Source organism: Aethalodelphis obliquidens, unplaced genomic scaffold (genome assembly GCF_003676395.1).
Source record: "Aethalodelphis obliquidens isolate GAN/ISIS:26980383/991018 unplaced genomic scaffold, ASM367639v1 scaffold21, whole genome shotgun sequence".
Lineage (NCBI taxonomy): Eukaryota > Metazoa > Chordata > Mammalia > Artiodactyla > Delphinidae > Aethalodelphis > Aethalodelphis obliquidens.
In genome coordinates this window covers 3,751,726-3,773,555 of record NW_020837965.1, presented here as the reverse complement: position 1 = coordinate 3,773,555, position 21,830 = coordinate 3,751,726, and the positions used below count along the sequence as shown (strand labels likewise).

The following is a 21,830-nucleotide window of genomic DNA, read 5'->3' as shown; positions in this document are numbered from 1 at the left end:
TACTACTATATTTAAAATAGATAACCAACAAGGACCTACTGTATAGCACAGGAAACTCTGCTCAGTATCTTGTAATAACCTAAATGGGAAAAGAATCTGAAAAAGAATAGATACATGTAAATGTATAACTGAATCACTTTGCTGTACACAAGAAACTAACACAGCATTGCTAATCAACTATACTCCAATTAAAAACATGTCTACAAATGACAAATGCTGGAGGGAGTGTGCAGAAAAAGGAACACTCCTACACTGTTGGTGGGAATGTAAATTGGTACAGACACTATGGAGAAGAGTATGGATGTTAGTTAAGAAACTAAAAATAGAGCTGCCATATGATTCAGCAATCCCACTCCTGGGCATATGTCCAGAGAAAAACATGGTTTGAAAGGATATATGCACCCCAATGTTCATTGCAGTGCTGTTTACAATAGCCAAGACATGGAAGCAAACTAAATGTCCATTGACAGACAAATGGATAAAGAAGATGTGGTACATATATACAATGGAATATTACTCAGCCATTAAAAAGAATGAAATAATGCCATTTGCAGCAACATGGATGGACCTGGAGATTATCATACTAAGTGAAGTAAGTCAGACAGAGAAAGACAAATATCATATGATATCACTTATATGCAGAATCTGAAAAAAATGATACAAATGAACTTATTTACAACACAGAAACAGACTCATAGACTTAGAGAAGGAACTTATGGTTACGGGGGGGAAGGGTAGGGGGTAGGGATAGACTAGGAGTTTGGGATTGACATGTACACACTACTATATTTAAAATAGATAACCAACAAAGACCCACTGTATAGCACAGGGAACTCTGCTCAATATCCTGTGATAACCTAAATGGGAAAAGAATTTGAAAAAGAATAGATACATGTATATGTATAACTGAATCACCTTGCTGTACACATGAAACTAACACAGCATTGTTAATCAACTATACTCCAATTAAAAAAAAAAAAGTCTACAAATGCCAAATGCCGGAGGGAGTGTGGAGAAAAGGGAACCCTCCTACTCTGTTGGTGGGAATGTAAATTGGTGCAGCCACTGTGGAAAACAGTATGGAGGTTCCTCAAAAAACTAAAAATAGAGTTGCCATATGATCCAGCAATCCCACTCCTGGGCATATATCCGGACAAAACAAAATTTGAAAAGATACATGCACCCCTATGCTCATAGCAGCACCATTTACAAGAGCCAAGACATGGAAACAACCTACAATAGATGTCCATCAACAAATGAACAGAAAAAGAAAATGTGGTATATACAATATATACAATGGAATATTACTCAGCCATTTTCAGCAACATGGATGGACCTAGAGATTATCAGACTAAGTGAAGTAAGTCAAAAAGAGAGACAAATACCATATGATATCACTTATATGTGGAATCTAAAATATGACACAAATGAACATATCTACAAAACAAACAGACTCACAGATATAAGAGAACAGACTTGTGGTTGCCAAGGGGGAGGCGGTGGGGGTGGGGGAGGGGAGGACTCGGAGTTTGGGTCAGCAGATGCAGACTATTATGTATAGAATGGATAAACAACAAGGTCCTACTGTATAGCACAGGGAACTATATTCAATATCCTGTGATAAACCATAATGGAAAAGAACATGGAAAAGAATATATATATGTATAACTGAATGACTTTGCTGTATAGCAGAAATTAACATAACATTGTAAATCAACTATACGTCAATAAAACTTTTTTAAAACTGCATCATTCATTCATCCATTAAACTGACATTTATTAGTACTTACTATGTACCAGTACTCTGCGCTGAGGTTCCAGTGTTGATTCAAGTAAATTTAGCTCCTGCCTTCATAAATATTACAGTCTTCAAGATATGACAACCAGAGGCTGTGGGGAAGAGAGCACCAGATGTCAGCGCAGGTCTCTGCAGAGTTCAGTCATTCATTCAACAAACATTTGGTGAGTTTGACTGTGTGCCAGGACACAGGGAGAAATCACAGTCACTGCCCTCACAAGGCTCACAATCCTGGAGGTATAGGCAGATTGCAAATACAACATGGTAAGTTCTACAGAGTTGAGTCATGACATATGTGCATGTAACATTTGTTCATGTAATTATACAGCAAAAAGAGAGAGAGAAAATAATCAGAGAAATAAAACAGTGGTTCACCCACCATTCCTCCCACTAAGCAATGCCCCAGCATCAGCACAAGATGATAAAGAGAAGCCATCAGACCTTCAGTTTGTTCCACTCCCTATTGCCTTTCTCGGTGTGATCATTGCCCACCTCACTGACATCCATTTATCATTAAAAACACGTTCTTCTTCACTCAAGGTCCCTAAACTAAAGCCAACTACTTCATCTGGTCATCAGTCAAAGAGGTGGGATCGCTTTCATCACTGGCTGGGCTGGACTTCTTAAGGGGTATCTGAAAAGAGTTTTTTTTTAGCAAACAATATGTTTTGTTATACAAGTATTAATTATAAGAATGTTTTCTAGTTTTTATTTTAATTTTATTTTTAATAGATTAAAAGTTCACAATCATTCAGAAGGAACACAGTAAAAAGTCTCCCTCTCATTCTGTCCTCAGCCATTCAGTTGCTCCCAGAGGCAACCAATGGCATATTTTTCTTCTTTAACACAAATAATAGCATGGTATTCACACTCTTCTGCACTTACTTTTTTCTCTTAACAATATACCTTAGAGATAATTCCATGTCAATATGACAAGCTTCCTCCTAATATACAGTGCTTACTATTTCTCTGCATGGATGTACATAATTTATTCAACCAGTCTCCATTGATGAGCATAAAGATTGTTTCTCATATTTTGCTGCAATGAATGACCTTGACCATACAACATTTTGCAAATGTGCCAGTGTATCTGCAGGACAAATTCCTGGAAGTGGAACTGCTGAGTCAAAGGGCATATCAGTTAAGATTCTGTTTGGTTGCTCATAACAGAAAAGCCAAAAACACAGTCATTTAAACAAGAAAGATACTTATTTCTCCCTTAAATAAAAGGAGTCTGGAGATGGGCCATCCAGAGCTGCCATGGGCTTCTAAGTGTCATAGAGACTAGAATTCTATCTTTTTGCTCTGACATCTCCTGTCTAAAGCTTATACAATTGTGCAGGCCTTCTTCAAGTAAAAGAACACAAAATTACAAATAATTATTTAGAATGAGGGAAAAAATCATAATGCATTATAAATTTTTAAAAGCTGAAATAACACAAACATCACTATACCCAGGAAAAATAATTATTCACCTTCCCAACATACCTTTATAACAGGTTTTTTTTTCTACTTTTTTTGTGCTACATGATCTTTGATCACTTTTCCATAAGATAAGATTTTGTAATATCTAATGGAAAATAAATAAAAAGATAATTGAATTTTTCTTTCAGCATGGTTCATTAAAATTTATTTTTATTGTTGATAGTTGATACGCATAAAACATATGAAACATACTATTTGTAGTACTACTGCAGGTTCTGCCCCACAAATATAGGAATTCTGATAAACTCTACGATTCATAATGCCCATCAAAAACTATATGGTGTTTGTAAATGTGTAAGCTAAGTTACTGAGCATGTTCCTGATAGAAGAAATCTTCCATTTTACTAGGCACCAGTGAGTACCAAATTCTCCACTTACAATTTTATACATCGGGTAAGTGGAAGAATATTACACAGACTAGCTTCTGGCTTTGTACATTTCAGCCTTTTTTTCTCCTCCACCACTGCTAAATACTTCTGATGATGGGCATAGGACACATTCACATCACATGACCTCTGGCCCTGCATCTTGATATCATAAAGTCCAGGGAGTTGGCACAGTGAGCAGTAAGTGTCTTCATGGAAGCCATTCCTACAACAGGACAACTTGGAATTGACCGCAAACCACAGAAGCAGATACAGTCAAACACCAACTACATGTACCTACAGTTCAACTTCCTCTTAGCTGGATCCCCAAAATTCCCATGGCCGTTCCAATACCATCCAGCACAACACATGGTCATCCAATACCATGACACAAGGAAAATCAGAGTCGAAGTAGCAATCTTAACTATTTTCAGTTGACATATCTTGCTTCTGCAAAGATGGTGGCAAAAGCATATGACCCCATGAACACATCGCTAAGGCCCTTCTGGGGTCTTGGAAGATGCCTGTGCAACTGAGGGGCTCTGAGGCTTAAGCTCCATCACCTGCATGGTAGGATGCCCCTGGCCAGCAGGGTTCTAGATTCATCTGGTCAATCACATACCCGTGATTCATGGAAGGGAGGCAGAAGCCCTTCTTCCTTTGCCAGTGGCAGTTGCTGAAGCGCCAGTTTCAGCAGGTATGAGTTTTTGCTGTGGCCAGTAGGCTCTAGATCCCATGGTCTATCACCACTTTGGGTCCACAGGCTGCGTAGGGCAGCTGTATGGATCCGGCAGCAGCCTTCTCTTGTTTTTTGTTTGTCTGTTTCAGTGTAATTTTAATTCTAATTTCATACACGCAGGAAAGAAAAGAATACAATAAAAGCCCATATACCATCCACCTAGTTTTAACCGTTATTAATATTTTGCCTTTTCTGCCTCATAACTGGATCATTTCTTAGTAAATTAAAAACATCATGACACTTAATTCTTAAATATTTAACATGTATCTCCAAAGAGTAGGGATACTTCTCCAATTAACAATACCAATATTATATGTAACAAAAATAGCAGTAATTCCTTAATACCACCTAAAACTCACTTCATATTCAAATTTCTATAACTGTCCTAAAAAAATTTTATACCTGTTTCTTTGAAAGGAGGATCCAGTAAGTTTCACACAATAAATTTATTATGGCTCTTAAGTGTTGTCTCATCTGTGACAATTCCCCCTCATGACGCTGACCCTTTGAAGAGGTCAGGCCAGCTGTCATATAGAATGTCCCAAATTCTAAATATGTCTATCTCCTTACACTGTCACTTAATCCCTAGAATTTCCCACGAAATGCAGTAGATCTAAAGGCTTGGGTTTCTTTTTTTTTTGGCTCAGTCAAGCTGACGCATAAATTTAATCATTACGTGTTAACTTGGCATCCACGTGCATCTCCTAAACCCACACTTAATCTCCAAATAAAGACAATAACAAGGTTATAATTCTTCCTAACGTGTTATAGCTATCTTGCATACAATTAAAAACGCACTAAACCCTCCTCCAGGAAAGTAGGTAAAGTCCTTAAGTGATACTTTTCCCCTTGATATCTCATAGCTTAAATACTATGATGTAAAATTAATACTTAAATACTATAATAAAAAGTCAGTACATCTTATGTTACATGATATGGGAAAAGAAAGGGAAGAAAACATAAACACGCATATACACGTAAACATATGCATAACAAAATAAGGAGGAGATATTCATGACAATTACTTTCCTGTAACTGGTCACATGGTCATAGCTGGTATTTATAACTACCCTCTTCCACTACCCATTCTGTATTCCTTTTGCCTTCAGCAAGCACTCAGATGATCATAGTTCTTTACCTGTTGTGATGCAAACCTTCATTCCTGGGCCATTAGCAGACTAATATTCAATGAAATATTTGTTATATATTACATGCTATGCATAATTTTGGGATCTCTTTACATTTTGCTCTGTGCCATTTATTTATTTTTTTAAAGACACTTTTTTTAAAAATTATTTATTGTCTGCATTGGGTCTTTGCTGCTGCGCGCAGGCTTTCTCTAGTTGTGGCGAGCAGGGGCTACTTTTTGTTGCGGTACACGGGCTTCTCATTTTAGTGGCTTCTCTTTGTTGTGGAGCATGGACTCTAGGCACATGGGCTTCAGTAGTTGTGGCACACGGGCTCAGTAGTTGTGGCTCGCAGGCTCTAGAGCTCAGGCTCAGTAGTTGTGGCACACAGACTTAGTTGCTCCACAGCATATGGGATCGTCCCGGACCAGGGCTCGAACTCACGTCCCCTGCATTTGCAGGCGGATTCTTAACCACTGCACCACCAGGGAAGTCCCAGCTCTGTGCCATTTATTAGTTTCTACAGACATTTGTCTATAGGTACTATGGTTTGTCTGATATAATTAATTCCCACGTGGTGTAACTAGAACTAAAATCCACGTTTCCTGATTCCTCATCCAGTAATCTTTCAAAGGATAAAGGAAAATAAAATAGCTTGCTAGGATAATACAATTTATTTTCTTTCTTTTGCATTTTATCTGGGTAATTTTTTGTTTTTTGTTATATCTCAACTCCAAACTGAGCTTGAATAACCTCTTCTGCTTGAAGACGACACAGTTCTGATTCAAAACTTGCCAAATCCTGAGTTCAGAATTTTGTTTTCTTTCCGAGATGAATATAAAAGCACCTACAAGTCAAGGAAAATGTTCTTCCTCGTACGGGCCAGCAGAAGCACTTGAGCGCCAGGGGGCCGGCCCTCCCCTTGGCCCAAAGGCCAGATAGCCTCGGCACCTCACTCCGCCATCTTTGCTTCTTCTCAAGTCCAAGGCTTGGGTTTCTTAAAGCCATATTTATTGAGGTATAATTTATATCTGTAAAACATCATCTTTTTTACTTTACAGTTCTATGTGTTTTGACAAATGCAAATAGTCGTAATCTAAAAGCTTGGTTTGATTCAGATTTAACACATAAAGTCAAAATACTTTAAAAGGATACTTTGAATTTCCTATTGAACTTATATATCACATCTGCAGGCAAATGATGTCTAGTTGTCCCACAATTAATGGTACTAATTTTGAACATTGGGTTCCTATAGCTTTCTGTATATCTATGTCCTTTAGTAAAAGTTAATGGAAAACTACAGCAATACGAGAAGAACCACCAGGAGAGCGCAGCCTTCAGGAAGGAAGGCTTGGGTCATTCTACCAGATAGAGAACCCTGAACAGCTGAATGCTGGCTGAGAACAAAAGGAACAAGGGATAGATGGCAGAAGAAGGAAGTTACAATAATCAACAGAGGCCGGTTGCAAAAATGTAGTAAATATGCATATATTCTTCCTTGTTTTATTAGGTCTTTTCTTCCTCTTTCTTTCCCCTATTATTTTATACAAGGAGTGTTAGTGGCAGCTAATCTTCTAAATTAGTCTTTAGAATATCAAATGAGATGATGAGAGAAGTAGAAGGGAGAAAAACATCAGTCAGAGATGGACACAATGACTGATGAGACTTTGGGTCTTTCCTCTTGGGGGAGGGGGTGGCTATCTTCTCATTTGCATTATTTTATGTAACTATGCTTTCTTTTAGATGGAAGTACTTCTCCAATCTTATCTCTACTACTACCCTTTCATAGACTCTACTCCAGCTGTACAGGCTTCCTGTACCTCAAACAGACCAAGCACATTCCAGCCTTAGGGATTTTGGCACTTGCTGGTCCCTCAGCCTGGAATAGCCTCCTAGATAGCCAAGCTGCTGGTCCCTTATCTCCTTGGTGTTCAAACGCCATCTCATCAAGGAGGCCTTTCTTATTTAAATAGTAATGTCTACCCTCTCTCCAGAACTCCCTGTCCCCTTTTCCTGCTCTCTTGTCACAGCACATATCATGACTTGAGATACTGTCCACCACCACCCCCACTAGGATTATAAGCTCCGTGAGGACGAGGGTTTGAAGCTATTTTATTTATTGCTAAATCCCTAGCACCTTGAAAGTTATTGGCACATAACAGGCACTCGGTAAATGTCTATATGACTAAATCAATGAATGAAGCTAATATAAGACCTGTGGGACTTTCATGTAAACGGGACCAAAAGATGTAAATTTGGGGAGCAATGGGAGTGGATGAAACTATCTTAAAGGAGGTAAAGCTGTAGATGGGAAATACTAGGTCACAAGTCTTGTTAAGAGTTAAGTGTTTAGTCAACTGTATTTCAATTGAAAAAAGTTCAGTGTCTAGACCACACTATGAAGTAGATTTGGAAGTTCCAAGTCCAGCATTAAATAAGATCCTGATGATCATACTCTGTTTCTTTTCAATCTCAAATAAACATCAATTCAAAAAAAATTGGTTTTGAAATTTATTGAAAGCATCATCATTTTATTCATCTATAGAGATGAAGAGTTTAGTGAGGACAAGATGAAAATGCTGTAGGCAGGTGAGGGTCAACAGTAAGAGCCAACACATAAGATATGTCAGGCACTTTATATGTGTATTAATTTACGACAACTGTAAGGGTTCAATACTATTACTATTTCCAATTTACTGGTAACTAAATGAGCACACAGCATTTGAGACTTGGCCAGGGCCATTTGGCAAAGCTGCAGTTAGAAACTGAGCTTTTAGTCTTCGTGTTTTTCCCACTGCGCTGTGACTGCATTGATAAGAGCTTATTAGGACTGCACCGAGACTGTGGAGGACCCCATCTACAGTCCCCATCACTGTGCTCAACAAGAAATGTAGGAAGAGCACACTTAGAGTGGGGCTAAGTGGTCCATGAGGGATGAAACACATTATCAGAAAGGGCTTTGGCTGGAGGACCAGGAGACATGCATTCTCATCCTGGCTTTGCCACTGACTCTCAGGAACCGGGGACTAGTTACTGCCCGTTCTGACCATCCCCTTCCTCATTGTGCAAAGAGGGAGCCAACTCATACAATCTCACATTCCTTCCAGTTTGGAAATTCCAGTCTATAAACAAGCACCAACTCCATTAGCAAGTACGATTACCACATACCATAGATGCACCTTTCCTGTAACACCAGGTACAAGGTGTTAGGGGAAAATCAGCAAATAATTGGCAGTTAGTAGAAAGACATTTTCTGATGGAATCAAAAGCTCTAAGAAGCTTACTGGGAACCATAACTTGGAAAGGCGGTGTGATGGAGAGGACTGGGCAACTGAAATGTCCCTATACGTTGGCACTGCACAACTTGGAGGTGTATTTGTAAACGGAGTTCTTCCTTTCATTATTATAATGATGAGCAAAAATGGAAACTCTGCAACATGTCAAGGGAGAAGCTAGGAATAAAATTTAATTCCTGAAAACCTGGATAGAACCGTATAGCAGCCATGATCCTAAAAGAAGGAGTTATTATGCATATACATAGATCTATAAATAACTGGAAGTTTCTGTTGACTCTACACATACCTGCCCACATCCTGTGTTTTGTGTACATGTGTATATACACATCATATGTGCACATCTAAGAGTACATGTGTATCTATATATACCCACAGGAGTGGCCAGATCTATATTTATATATTAGAGCCTGGCTTAAAATGGGGGATAATGACACTGAAAATTATTCTAAGCTTTTCAAAGACATAAATGACCAAAATGCCTCCTGACTCCTGAATTACATTACCCAGAAAGAGCTTAATAACACGTTATTATCGCTTCTCCTCACTGACAGGATTTCAGGGCTGAAAAGACAAATAAGAAATGCATCCGTAATCACCAGCACAGTCACCTCTGCCAAGCTGTGGCCACTGCTAATTCCAGGTAGGTGCTGTTGGGTGGAAGAAAGCCTGGGGCCAGTAATGTGACTTGGTGCTTGGTAATTGTCACCAGTTCAGTTGGACTGTCACCATCTGAGAGGGCGTGGCTATGGGGAGCTCATGGAACAAACAGAGAATCCCATGGGTGAAGGTCAGAGGAGAGAGAATGCATTATGGGAACCAAAACAGAATTTCTCGGTTCAACTGACACAATGGAGGTGAAATTCCTTGTAAACTGTAAAGTGCTTCACAAATGTGACTGTGAATGGGAAGGGCTATCATTAATGGGTCCTGTTTGCGTTATCAAGGCTGCCGTGTATAGCTGTACAGGCTGTGCATTGCTCAACTTCTGAGAATGTCATTAGTTTATGTGAATGGTGCCCCCTGGAGTTGTACATTGTGGCAGCCTTGTTGGTGGAAGTGGGGCTAAGTTGGTTGACAAAGACCAATATGGGGGCTGATGTTCCCCTCCTGGACAATGCTTGAGCCCCAGTGATGAACAATCCAGAGAGCTGGTCAACAATTCTAACAGCAACTTGCTAATGGTTTGGAAAATTTGCTGCAGGGTAATTAAAAGGCAGTTACAAATAAGATCTCTGAGGGCAGGAGCCATGTCTTATTCACTTAGTATCCTGAGTCTTACAACATGTCTGGTACATGACAAATGTACAACATGTTTGGTATATGATAAATGTTCAGAAAATGTTTGTCGAATGTAGGAATGGATGGATATTGAATGAATGAAAGATGGAGACTCATCAGGGTCAGCTCCTGGGGAGAACTGGTTGTACTGATTGCAAAAAGCATGTTTAGCTCAGCAGATGTGACTGCACACTCTGCCCCGTGTCTCGTCTCCCGCGATTCGGGCTCTGACTAGCCTTTTGTGAAGTGCCATGAGCACGTCATGAGTTCAGCAAGGGTTTGTTCAAGGTGTATGACATGCCTCACCCGATGCTGGGTGCTGTGGGCCTGTGTAGTGGTGATGACAGTGGAGCCAGCAAACATATCACAGTCCCTGCCATCAACATCTTACAATCGAAATGGTTTAGTCAGAGGTAAGGCCATGGAGAAATGAAATAATGCTATAAGTGATATGAGCCCAACTGCCAATGAACAGCAAAGATGGTAAGCAGTGTAGAAGTTCAGGACAGAAAGCACAGATTGCTGCTCTGCCACTTGCTGTATGCTCATGAGACATTTACTTACCTATTCTGAGACTCCCTTTTCCAGTTTGTAAGACTGAGGTAATCGTGCCTACCATGCAAGGCCCTTAAACAGAAGATTAAAACAGATAATGTATTTAAAATGCATAGCACAGTGCCTGGCACATGGTAGAAATTTCCGGAATGTTGGTTCTTGTATAAGGACTCTCCAGTCAAATGTGACAGAATCCCAGATGATCCCAACTTAAGAAAGAAAAAAAAAAAAAAAAAAGGTGTGTGTGTGGTTGGTGTGTATATATAACCCCAAAGTGAAGCAGTATGAAGGCTTCTGGCATAGGGGGATCCAGGAGCTCAGTCAATATCACTAGGGTTCTGCCTGTATTTCCATTTCTCATACAAACTTTCTCTAGAGCTTTTCTAGGGTAAGAACAGCTGCCAGCACCCAGAGTCCAGCTTAGCCTCAGAAAGAAGAGCTCTCCTCCCAGAAATCAGGAATAGGAAAGTCTCAGGGAGCACTCTGATTGGTCCAGCACCACCCATGAAACCATCCCTTATCCAATGGCTGTGGCCAGAATAATGAAATGATCTGATTGGCGAGGCCTGAGTTGTTCCCACTCCTGAGCTTATGGGAGCGGGGAGGGGGTGGAGGGTGTTTAGCCCTATCCAAACCTTGTGGAATGACTTTCTGAGTGGAAAAGTGTTGCCTATTTCTTCTATATACTCGGAAGAAATACATAAAAGACACAGCTGCATGTGTCTAGAAAAAAAAATAGGAGAGCTAGTTATTTCTTGACAGAAGCAAAAACAAAGATTCCTATTAGATAAATATACAAACACCAGGTGTATGTGTGTAAATTCCCTTGGCCCCTGGACTCAGAAATGGTACCCAGCCAGCTGGGGTAAGCGAGCCAGGACTTTGCGACCCCTGGTGAGCAGGTACAAGCACTACAGTTATACTCCGCAAAGCAGAAGGCAGGAAAGCCAATTCGGGTGGGGTCACGAGAGGCTGTGGGAGACCAAAAGCTGAGCTTTGGTCTGTGGGGAGACGGTGGCATGGGAAGGGGAGGGAGACAGACAAGCCCCGTGTGGCTGACCTTCTGGCCCCTTCTGCAGGACCCAGGGACGGGCTCCAGAGTCAGCGTTGATCTAAGTGCCTATTCCAGACACGCACCGGGCAGGGACGTCCTGGCGCCCAGGGAGGAGCCGCTCGTGGTTACAGCAGCACAGAGGGTCCCCCGGCCATGACAGCGGGAGGGGGCCGGGCCAGGTGGCCGCACAGCCTCTGCACAGGCCAGTCAGCTGCTCTGAGACGCCGTGAAGCCTCCTTCCCTGATGTTCTGTTCCATTTTCTTGTCTTGAAAAAAAAAGAGTGGGGAAGGGAGGACTGTTTACTTAAACATCCTGTAACTGTGGCCTTGAGTAACCAAGCCTTTAATGTCAGAGAGCAGAAGAGAGAGAGAGAGAACGTGCAGCACATGCACATAACTTGCCGTCACTATCACCATTTTAAATCACTTATCATGCATTTGTTTGTCACTGCATATTTTTCTAAATTCAATTTAGGACAGGAGTTAGAGCAGGCCCCAGAGTCAAAACACACCGGTTCATATCCCAGCCCCCTCTGTAAAATGCAGTAGTTGTGAGAATTAGAATAAAGGATGTTAAAGTACTGAAGAGCACCTGGCATACAGAAACTACCCCACCTTCTTTGAGTTTATATCAACTCGAACGTAGAAACCCAGTTTGGAGTTTCTACTTGTAATGATATCTACTGAGCTGAAAGAGATGTTCTGTGATAGTCGGAATTCTAAGAGGGCCCCCGAGACTCCCACCCCCTCAACTCCCACACACAACCCTATACATCTTGTATAATCCCCTCCCTTTAAATGTGGGTGAGACTGAATATGATGGGATGCCACTCCGTGATTTGGTCATGTTACTTGGCAAAGGTGGAAGGATTTTGCAGCATCCTTGAGTTGGAGATAACCAAAATGGAGCTTATCCTGGGTGGGCCTGGCTTAATCAGGTGATCCCTTAAAAGAGGGACTAGGTCCTTCCTGAGGTTAGAGTCACACTCTCCTGCTGGCCTTGAAGAAGCAAAGCCATGTTGTGAACTGCCTGTGGAGAGGGGCAGCCTTTGAGAGCTGAGGGCCTCTATGCTACAACCACAAGGACCTGAATTCTGCCAACAACCTCATTGAACTTGAAAGAGGGTCTCAAGCCTCAGAAAAGAACACAACCAGGCTGACTCTGTGTTCAGCCTTGATCACAACCTTGTGAGACCCTGGGCAGAGGACCCAGCTAAGATGTGGGACTCCTGACCTACAGAAACTGTGAGAGAAATGTGTGCTGTTGGAAGTGACTAAGTCTGTGATATTGTTACACAGCAATAGAAAACTAATATATATTCTATGTCTGCTTAAAGCCTTGTTGAACTCTGTTTTAAAACGGGGTGTGCCTGAGTGTGTGTGTGTGTGTGTGTGAGAGAGAGAGAGAGAGAGGAAGAGAGAGAGAAATGATTTAAAACATGGCCCCAGGGACTTCCCTGGTGGCACAGTGGTTAAGAATCCACCTGCTAATGCAGGGAACACAGGTTCGGGCCCTGGTCCGGGAAGATCCCACATGCCGCAGTCCATGTGTAACAACTACTGAGCCTGCGCTCTAGAGCCTGCGAGTCACAACTACTGAGCCCACGTGCCACAACTACTGAAGCCTGCACGCCTAGAGCCCACGCTCTGCAACAAGAGGAGCCACCGCAATGAGAAGCCCGCGCACCGCAACGAAGAGTAGCCCCTGCTCACCGCAACTAGAGAAAGCCCGCACGCAGCAACGAAGACCCAACACAGCCAAAAATAATAAATAAATAAAATAAAAAACAAACAAAAACAAAAAAAATGGCCCCATTATTTTTGTTATAGTTGAAAATATGGAGTATCATTCATTCAACAAGTATTTACTGAGTACATACTTACTATATGCAAGGCCATGGACTAGGAACTTAAACAGGATCAGAAACCAAAACTGGAAACTTGTTACTGCTGCTTCCTAAGAGAATTAAAGGGAAAATGTTTAATGTTGAAACATGTCTTCTTAAACCACTGTTATCAGAGCTTATGCTTGTCACGGATGAGTTTCTTTGAGATAGTGAATGAATAATAATAGTAGTAGTGGTAGTAGTAATGATAATAATAGCTAATGTTATTAAGTGCCTAGTATGCCCCAAGCCTCTTCCCATTCAATCCTCATAACACTAGGAGGTAGGAAGTTGGTATCTTTATTATTTTTGTATCATAGAGGAAGATACGGAAGAATAGAAAGGTAAATGACTTGTCCAAGGACTCACACAGCTGGTAGAAAGCAAAGCCAGAACTAACCCAGCTCTGTCTGGCAAATTCCATGCAAACAAACTTTTGTTGATCACCTACTATCTTGTGGGATCTTAAATGGTTCTTTTTGCTTCTTATCCCCTTTGCCACCCACCTTCCAGAGGATGCCTCTCCCTTCCATTTTACTGAGACAGTGGTGGCTACCCATGTCTGTCTCCCCAGATTTCCTCCAGAAACAATAGAGAACAAGAAGAAAAATTAAAACTACACAAAAACCACACCCTCAGCATGGCTGAAAGACAGAGAATGCCTAAACTTCAAAATCACTGTAAGTCAAAAAAGAAGGGACTTCCCTAGTGGCGCAGTGGTTAAGAATCCACCTGCCAATGCAGGGGACATGGGTTTGCACCCTGGTCTGGGAAGATCCCACATGCCGCAGAACAACTAAGCCCGTGCGCCACAACTACTGAGCCTGCGCTCTAGAGCCCGCGAGCCACAACTACTGAGCCCACGTGCCGCAACTACTGAAGCTCGCACGCCTAGAGCCCGTGCTCCACAATAAGTGAAGCCACCGTGATGAGAAGCCCACACACCGCAATGAAGAGTAGCCCCTGCTCACCGCAACTAAAGAAAGCCCACGTGCAGCAACGAAGACCCAACACAGCCAAAAATAAATTTTTCAAAATAAATAAAAGAAAAGAAAAAAGAAAAAAAAATTCCCACTGAGTGAACTTTCACATTCCTGCTTCACCACCAGAGCTCCAGTGAGCTCAGGGAAACCTGCAGGCATGTATTCTGGGGGAGAAACAGGGCCAAAGGAAGGGAGAGGCGTCCTTTGGCAGCAGGCTGGTCCTGCAAGCCAAAAGAGAACTAAAAGATCAGAAGTATCTCATTATACATCCTTTACCAAATGGAAGACTCGGTATATTGTGACAGATTAAGATTTTTGCACTCTTCAGCGCTGGGATCCTCCCCTCCCCATTTCCTGTTCACTGCCCTTTTCCCCATCCCCACCATTAAGCAGCAACCAGGCTTCTCCCTTTTATTGGCTGGGAAGAGATAAGACTGCAAAATGGCAGTGTGGTGGGGGGCGGCGTTTACTAGCTTTTGATTCAGAAAGCTAGCTATCTGGATTTTTCTTTAGGGGATGGAATAGGCTCAAAATGTAAGCAAAGGATTTGGGAGAAAAACATTAGGAGTAAAGAGCAAGATTCTCTCCTCCCCCAACACCCTCCAACACTTCCCCCAATCCGACCCCAGCGACAAAAAAAATTTTTCCCCAGAGGTGGTAAGAGGGGAGATAGAGGAACTTGATGAGAGCTGAGGCATCACTGGGTCCCCGAGAAGGAGCCCTGCATCCTCTGCCTCGCTCCTATTTTAGGTCTCAGAAGTCCAGAGGGGTGTGTGGTCAGAGCACACCTGTGAGCATTTCCTAGGTAGAGCTGCCTCTGGACTGGAGAATGGTCACCTAGTGTCTCTACTCTTACGGTCTCAGCGCTTCCCTGTGCCCCCGTGTGGCTCAGGACAGTGATCTGTCTGGTGACTGCTGTACCCAGAAGTCACGACGAAGTTGCCCTGAGAGGGTGGAGAAGAGAGGAATGAGGGTCATTCGGGCAAACATGGTGTTAGAGGCTCACAAGGGAAATGTGTCCAGGAAAGGTAAGCAGTAGCCGAGGACTGGTCCAGCCCAGCGAGTGCCTGCATGGTCAGACAGCATCAGGGGCACGTTGGCCCCTGTGCATGCTTTGGTCCCATGGAAACCCTCAGAACTCAGACACGGGGGAGAACTGACTATAATGAAACCTCTCCCTCCTGGATGAATGGGCTTCAGGCTGAATTGCAGAGACCCAGTGGCCTTCCTGACCCCCGCCTCCTTTGTGAGAGAGGTAGAACATGGCTGTGGAGCATTGTTTGGGGAGCTGAGGCAGGAGGAGAAGGCGGTCGCACAGCTCGGGGATTCTCAGGCTGATGAGACATCATCAGACCTGTTGCAACGACAACAGACATGATTACAGCTCTTCCTCTTTGAGAAACAGCCAGTGGCCAACACCCCTTTCCCTTTTTGATTGCCCAGTAATGGGGTGTTACTGGAAACTGAGGAGGAGGGGTGCAGTACAAGGAGAAATGCAGAGGCGAGTGGAAGGAGGGTGAGGTAAAGAACTCTGGGAGTGGAGGCCTTCCATTTGACCAGCTGGTTCCCAGATGACCCTCCAACTCAGGTTCCCAAGTGGGCCGGGCTGCTCGCATCCCTGGTAAAGGGGACGCCAGGGCACAGCTGGTCCTTAGCGTCCCCTGGAACAGAGCGCCACACAGCTTGCTCCACATGGGGTACTGATCACATTTTAAGACCATGTGTTTGTTTGCCTGCCGGCCTTTCCCACCCCAGAGGATATCTTCCTTTTTACCTCTGTCTCTCCTTTTTCTATAGGACCCAGCTCCTCCAAGGTGGACAGGAAGTATTCGGTGAATAAATCACTTCACAAATGCCTAACAACCTCTGGGACGTGTCACCTTTGTTACCACCTCTGAACTCACCTAGTGAGCTACTTAATACAGCTACTACCAGGAGAAGTAAGAACACATGCCCCATAAAGAAACACAGCGGACAAGGAGGAAGTAACCCCAGTGCAACTGGAGAGTAATTGTCCCGCTCTGGGAGACCCCTGACTGCAGTTAGGTGTCATAACTTTGCTTTGGCTTCTCCCTCAAGGAATGTCAGCACCTGAAAGGAGGGTAATCTGGTGAGCCTGGCACCTTGCGACTCAAAGTGTGGTCCCTAGACTGGCAGCATCAGCATCACCTGGGGGCTTGTTGGAAATGCAGGACCTCAGGCCCCACCCAGACCTGCTGAACCAGAGTTTGCATTTAACAAGAATACGGATTCAGGTTTGAGTAGCGAGGCCTTTGATTACAGGGAAACGGTTAGGAGTGGGGAGACCAGTGAGGTGATGCAACTAATTACTATTCAACAGTCAAAAGAAAACCAAAAAGACCTAGAGCACAACATGTGACATCTGATGCCCAAACCAGCCTGCCTGATCCCAGCATGGCCATTGTGAGATTTTTAGCCTATGAACATTCACGACTGAACTAGAAGGCCAGTGGGATGTACCCACCTGCCACGTCCCCAGCAAAGCCTTGGCCACGACCCCTTGTCCATAGCGGGCCTGTCTTGACAACCCTAACCCCCCTCTAACCTCTCTCCTCAGGAAAAATTAACCATTTCCTACGTCATTCCCAGCACAAGGTAGGCACTCAATAATTGTGTGCCAAGTAATGAAAGCGTTGTGCTAACAGGCTTGGATCAATTAGTGATTGTAATTGAAGTTGAATGTAATTAATTATATAATTTTGGGCTGTTCAAGTTTACTTCTACTAAAATTACATCATGAGAAAGGGTCATGAGGAAGGATTACAGAGAGAAGGAGGGGAGGTAAGCTTCCACGTACAACAGTTGCCCATGGAGTCAGACCTCCTGCCGGCAGTAAAAGGTGCACATGGCTGTGTGTGTAACTAGGACATTCTGATCCTGAATCCCATTTGGACACAGAGTCCAGAATCAAGGACTTCACCTCAGTACCAGGGTTGTGCGGCAGTGGGCACTGTCAGCAGCAGACGCTGCTCAATTTGGGGATATTAATCCTTGCCTTGATCCATTTCCACTGCTGCATGTTTTCCATTATTCACGCCAAGTGAGTCTCCTCTCTGCTCACACTCAGAGGATGTCAGAGCTAAAAAGGCTCTTTGGGCATCTTTAGACCAGTGCTTTTTAGCCCAATCAGACCTCATGCACCCTTTTCACAACAAATATTTTGCAATGCCCCCGACCATCCTGAAACAAAATCCATAGAAACTATAATCTATGCATATATAAAATTAATCTACTTGCATAATTTTTAAAAGTCAGACTGATGCAGGGACACTGGCCATTCAAATGCGGGCTCTGCATTGTCATTGGTTATGTGTTTTCCCAGAAGAGTGACCAATAATTCCTAAAGAAACAAATCACCCCTCAACTCTCATGGTAATTGCATTCCTGTAAAATTCAACAGGTATTAATACCATGAAAAAAAAAAAGGTTTGCCTTTATATGTAAAACAGAGTTAGGCTGTAGATTCAGTTCAGTCGGGATTTTTACCACATGAATATCCTGGACACCACACTGGTCACAGGACAGTTCTTCGCTGGGTAAAGCTGCCCTGTCCATAGGAAGATGTCTAGCGTCCCTGACCCCACCCGATCGGTGCCAGTAGCAATCCCTAGTCATTATGATAACCAAAAATGTCCTCACACATTTCCAGAAAGTGCCTGGGGGTAGTAGCACCCCCATGGAGAACTGCTCATTTAGCCCAGTCTCCTTAATTTGCAGGTAAGAAATCAGAGGATTAGGGAGGAGAAGGCTTGCGCTAAGTGACCAGCTGGTCAGCACCCACCAGTCTCCGGACTCCCATTCCAGGATCCCTCCTAGCTCCACACTGCAGCTTCCAAGCTGAACACTGCGGGAGGAGATCAGGCTTTTGGCCGGAACTCCTTTGGTTCCCATGCTCAGATTCATTATTGCTCCCCACGTCCCAGAAGACCAAAGGCCCTCCAAAGGAAAACACAGCCATACAGTGTCGAATAAAGTCCTCTAAGCTAGGGAATGACATCTCAACGCCTTTCAATTAATCTGCCCAAATGAGCCCAAGATGATCTCCTCCCCACCATCAGAAAGCTAACTTGATCGTCTTCCTGTCTTCATTTATGAGAGCTCTGAAACTCTCCCAGGTAAAGAAAGGATCCTACTTTGAGGCCCAAAACAGCACTTAGGCATTACATGCCAACACTGCTCAATCAGGAGCAGTTGACGTGTGTGCTGTGTTAAGAAGGATTCTGGAGCCATATCCCAGTTCAACTTGAGAGGATACAATGACCAACTTGTGGAGTTTGCATGGGCCATGGTAGGGGCCAGGTGTTTGTTACGTCTGTCTTAGAACCCTAGACAAATCCAATCTATTTTCCTAGGTCAAAAGCTTTGCCAGTGACAGTCTATTTTATACCACTGGCTTCTCTGTTTAAAACTTGAGGCAAATGTCTCCTTCCTGATGGTTGACACAGTTCAATCATGAGATAAATTGCTTTGCTACAAATGGCAGTACTAGACTCTCATCTCAGAATCTCACTCATTCACTCAGGACCTGTGAGTTGAGCATACACTGTGCATCAGTCATTGGCAGTGGGGAGATGTAGCAAACCTGTCATATTGCATGTAAGAATCATCCTTTTCCAAGGTCTCTAATTCATAAAATAGTATGCACCACACCAAAACTCAGCATTAATACCCACCATTTTTCATCTGAAATTGATGTACCCTTGGTTAAGGGATCAAGATGACACAGTGCACAATATACCCTGAGAAAACCATAATTCAAAAAGAGCCATGTACCACAATGTCCACTGCAGCACTATTTCCAATAGGCAGGACATGGAAGCAACCTAAGTGTCCATCGACAGACGAATGGATAAAGAAGATGTGGCACATATATACAATGGAATATTACTCAGCCATAAAAAGAAAGGAAATTGAGTTATTTGTAGTGAGGTGGATGGACCTAGAGTCTGTCATACAGAGAGTGAAGTAAGTCAAAAAGAAAAACAAATACCGTATGCTAACACATACATATGGAATCTAAAAAAAAACAAAACCAAAAACAGGTTCTCATGAACCTAGGGGCAGTACAGGAATAAAGACACAGACATAGAGAATGGACATGAGGACACAGGGAGGGGGAAGGGTAAGCTGGGACAAAGTAAGAAAGTAACATTGGCATATATACACTACCAAATGTAAAACAGATAGCTAGTGGGAAGCAGCTGCATGGCACAGCGAGATCAGCTCGGTGCTTTGCGACCACCTAGAGGGGTGGGATAAGGAGGGTGGGAGGGAGACACAAGAGGGAGGGGATATGGGGATATATGTATACATATAGCTGATTCGCTTTGTTATACAGCAGAAACTAACACAACAGTGCAAGGCAGTTATACTCCAATAAAGGTGTTAAAAAAAAAAAAAAGATGACACAGTGCATAGCAATTGATTATAATTAATGCCTTGAATTTTTTTTCTTTTTTGCTAGGACAGCCATATTTTAAGGAAAGTGTCTTTAGAAAAAATGGCTAAATATTGGCTATCTTTAAAGTTAATGAAAATAGGTAATCTAGAAAAAGACATCCATAGGAATACAAAATAATCGTTCAAAGAGCTGCCTGTTTAATAAATACTTACTAGAAATACAAAATTAAGTCAAATACTCTTGCATGAATTGGTTTTAAAAATCTTTAAAGTGAAAAGAAAAAAAAGGCAAGAAATAACAGGAAGGTTAAATGGATCTGAAAACGTTCAAGAATACTTAATTTGAGGTAAACTGGGCTTTGGGAGAATGGATCCTTGGGCAAACAGGGTTTTGGCCATATGATCGTAGGCAAGTTGGCTTTAGGTGAACTGAACAAGAGCCAGTTTGGTGGGACATGTTGGGAGGCAAGGAGGCCAATGAGGGGATCAGATCTGAACCAGGATGCTGGTGGCAGAGTGGGAGAGGAGAGGACACAGGACATACAAGGTGATATAGTTTATGGGGCATTTCTATGAAGGTCAAGACCCTCACTTCAAAGGCTGACTCCTGGCTTTTGCACCTGGGTGACTGCTGGTGGCACCAACCACTAAGACAGTGAATGCAGGTCCCTTGGTAAAAATGAAATTTGGGGAAATACTGGCCCCGAAGAGAGATAGAGATGGTCTCATCAAATCTTGCTTCCAGGTAGAGCTGCTGACTGGCATCACTGGTCCCCAAGAGTTGTTTAAATCCTTTTCTCTCCTCCCAGGCCACAGACCTCCTGGCTCACCTCTGCCCCCACCGGCAGGAGGCTCTCTCCTTACCCAAAGCCAGCTGCTCTTGTGAAATATACCCCAGTTCCTTAAAGGCAGGCGTCATGTCTGATTCATCTTGTCTCTCCACTCCCCTCCGCAATAAAAGGGCATCGAAGGGATGCATGTGACATACGTGAATCGAGGCATGTGTAAGTGGCCACGTGATGACCAATGAAAGGCTTACTATGGCCTCCACTGTCCTGGTGTCAAAGAGCATGCAAGAGACAAAGAGGTGGCCCTTGCCCTCCAAGGACTGCACAGGGCACGCAGACAGTTGAGTGTGGATGGTGGGGGTAGACAGACGTATCAAGAGAACTGAGAGGGGGAGGAGAGGAGCTCAACAAGGGCAGTGATCTTGGGAAGTTCCCTACAGAAGGCAGGACTTGAGAGCTGTCATGAACATAGAAAGCAGAGGGCTTGGATATAAGGAAAAGCAGAGAGAGGCAGAGTGAACACCCAGAGCAAGACTGTGGAGATGGGGTGACCATGGAGATGTCTATAAAACATCAAGATCAGCCCGTTTAGGAATCTCACAACCCAGACAGGCAGAGAGAGGTGACAACCCTCACAGGAGCTCTCATCTCACGCAACGGGACGTGTGAAGTAGGAAAAGCAGAAGAAAGAGAAGCTTCCACATACACAGTCCAGTTCCCAAACTCATCCTTGGTTAAACATGGGCTCTGTGAACTGGCCAGCTCAGCTCTCAGGCCAATGCGGAGCACCTATGGCGGGAGGCTGTCTTTACCTTAAATGCTCCCAGGATGTCTCTTTCAAACTAACACTGTGATTAAAGAAAGAGCCCCTGCCGGCTCTCTGGTGGTAACCTGGGTGGACAGCAACTACGAGAATCAATAAGAGAAATTAAGCCTATTTCAGCCAAAAAGCCAGTTTCTAAATACCCTATGGATCATCAGAAAATAGCCATGGCTATTATAGAAAGCGTGTCCATACAACTGGTATCCAGCCAGAATGGCATGGCCTTTGTGTT

The 21,830-nt window shown here is 43.2% G+C and overlaps 1 protein-coding gene across 2 annotated transcripts in view; it reads right to left on the bottom strand.

The window, feature by feature from the left end:
- Window positions 1-6,344: 6,344 nt before the first annotated feature.
- ADCK1 (aarF domain containing kinase 1) overlaps window positions 6,345-21,830 on the bottom strand; it is a 133,982-nt gene continuing 118,496 nt past the window's right edge. Inside the window, exons 12-15 of one of the 2 annotated variants that reach the window (XM_027120184.1) lie at window positions 13,582-13,654; window positions 11,704-11,963; window positions 10,653-10,715; window positions 6,345-6,545 (exon numbers count right to left, since the gene is read on the bottom strand). The gene's annotated coding sequence lies outside the window, so the exon portion shown is untranslated. Of the gene's footprint in view, window positions 6,546-10,652; window positions 11,964-13,581; window positions 13,655-21,830 lie in introns of both variants that reach the window. The other variant, XM_027120183.1, reaches the window with a different exon arrangement.